At 49.1% G+C, this 2,540-nt stretch overlaps 1 pseudogene; it reads left to right on the top strand.

Annotated features, from left to right (window-relative positions):
* Positions 1–845: 845 nt before the first annotated feature.
* LOC102854424 lies at positions 846–1,936 on the top strand (annotated as a pseudogene).
* The last annotated feature ends 604 nt before the right edge of the window (positions 1,937–2,540 follow it).

The following is a 2,540-nucleotide window of genomic DNA, read 5'->3' as shown; positions in this document are numbered from 1 at the left end:
CAACAAATGCTGGTGAGGTTGTGGAGGAACTGGAACCCTTATTCACTGGTGGGAGTGTAAAACGGTGCAACCACTATGGAAAGCAATATGGCACTTTCTCAAAAAAGTTGGAAGTAGAAATACCATTTGACCCAGCACTTCCATTACTGGGACTATACCCTAAATAAACCAGAACGGCCACCGAAGCAGATATATGCACACCCATGTTTATTGCTGCTTTGTTCACAATAGCAAAGAGTTAGAAACAACCCAAGTGCCCATCAACTAACGAATGGATAGAGAAGCTGTAGTATAGTCACACAATTCACACCTTATTCAGCACTGAAAAACCAAGAACTCATTAAATATTATATAAAATCGGTGACCCTGGAAGACATTATGCTGAGTGAAATATCTCAGTCACAAAAATACAAATACTGCATAATGCCATATTATAAAACACGACTGACATGGGGGTTGGGGGAAACTAAGAAAAGAGGGAATAAATAATGTACAAGGCATTGAGACAAATGAGAGAGAGAACTGTACAAAAGGAATATGTGATTAGGTATTATTGGCATGAGTCCAGAATAAGAGCTGCATAATAAAGTGGGCAGGGGTAGGGGGACTGTATAACAATGAAAAAATTTTTTTCTAAGAAAAAAGGAAATGGGGGGGCGAGCAGGGAGGAAAATATGCAACAATGAATGAATGGAAATCCAAGTTCTCTTTAGACTTTCATTAAAATTTCAGTATGAAAAAAAAATAGATGCTGACCATGGGGGCAAGAGGAAGGGACCGTGTTGAGTTACTTTGGGTGCTGGCATAGGGCGACTTGAGAAGGCTGCGGGCGCCCACGGAGTGAAATGGAACGAGATACACGCCGTGAGGAAATGAGAGACCAGGCAGTGCGGACCCAAGTGACAGATGGCATCCCCAAAGCCAAGAGGTGTACTGTGATTGGAGGCTCGGGATTTCTCGGACAGTACATGGTGGAGCAGTTGCTGGCAAGAGGCTATAGTGTGAACGTCTTTGATATCCGGCAAGGCTTTGAGAATCCCCAGGTGCAGTTCTTCTTGGGAGACCTCTGCAGCCGCCAGGATCTGTACCCAGCCCTGCAAGGTGTGAGCACAGTTTTTCACTGTGCATCACCCCCACCATCCAGTGACAACAAGGAACTCTTTTATAGAGTGAATTACCTTGGCACCAAGAATGTCATTGACACTTGCAAAGAGGCTGGGGTTCAGAAGCTCATTTTAACCAGCAGTGCCAGTGTCGTCTTTGAGGGTGTCGACATCAAGAGAATGGAACAGAGGACCTGCCTTATGCCGTGAAGCCCATTGACTATTACACAGAGACCAAGATCTTACAGGAGCAGGCCGTCCTTCGGGCCAATGATCCAGAGAGCAGCTTCCTAACGGCAGCCATCCGGCCTCATGGCATTTTCGGCCCCAGGGACCCCCAGTTGGTCCCCATCCTCATTGAGGCTGCCAGAAAGGACAAGATGAAGTTTATGACTGGAGATGGGAAGAACTTGGTGGACTTCACTTTTGTGGAGAACGTGGTCCATGGCCACATCCTGGCCGCAGAGTGCCTCTCCCAAGACTTGGCCGTGTGTGGAAAGGCCTTCCACATCACCAACGATGAGCCCATCCCTTTCTGGACGTTTTTGTCCCACGTCCTCACAGGCCTCAACTATGAGGCCCCTAAATACCATGTCCCCTACTGGTTGGCATACTACCTGGCGCTGCTGGTGGCGCTGCTGGTGATGCTGCTGCGGCCGGTGCTCGTGCTGTGGCCCACTTTCACCCCTATGCGCATCGCACTGGCTGGCACCTACCACTACTACAGCTGCGAGAGGGCCAAAAGGCTGCTGGGCTACCGCCCTGTGGTCTCCATGGATGAGGCCATGGAGAAAACGGTGCAGAGCTTCCGCCATCTGGAGAGGGTCAGGTGAGGCCCCTATGGACTGAGCCAGCTCGAGTCTCTGCAGTTCAGACACCTCCTGCTGGTAGCTGAGAGCACCCGTGGCTCCTGTGACCGGGAGGGGGGCCCACACAGCACACACCGCTTCCTTTATGTGGTTCCATCTGGATTCCCGAAAGCCACAGCTTCCTGTTCGGATACTTCCTAGTCTCTGTTTGCCCCCCGTTCTCTTTTCTGTCTCTCTCCACCCTCTCCTCCCTGCCCCCTATGCTGTATATGTCTCCCTCTCCCAGGTGCCTTAGTGCAAGGACCAACCTTGAAGCCACCCTTCTATTCCCTGTGTCCTTGTACAAAATTGAGAGGGTTAGACATTGCAAAGAAACAGCTAAGAGGGGAAAAAAAAAATAAGAGGCACCAGCCATCAAAGGGCTGGTGATGGAAAAAGCCCAAATTTTAGGACACAACTGTCTAAATAAGAGGCCTCAGACATCACAGGAAAGATCAAACTTCTGGGTCTGATCAGCTTTGAATAAGAGGCTCCAATCATCAAAGAGCTGTTGATAGAGGAGTCCTGACTTCCACGCCACAGTAACTTTAAATAAGAGCCTGACACGCTGACACCAAAAGGTTGTTCA

The sequence above is a fragment of the Elephantulus edwardii genome, unplaced genomic scaffold (genome assembly GCF_000299155.1).
Source record: "Elephantulus edwardii isolate Elephantulus edwardi_28Jun2011 unplaced genomic scaffold, EleEdw1.0 scaffold00611, whole genome shotgun sequence".
Lineage (NCBI taxonomy): Eukaryota > Metazoa > Chordata > Mammalia > Macroscelidea > Macroscelididae > Elephantulus > Elephantulus edwardii.
The sequence above is the reverse complement of the archived record's forward strand: the minus strand, read 5'-3'. Positions and strand labels throughout refer to the sequence as shown.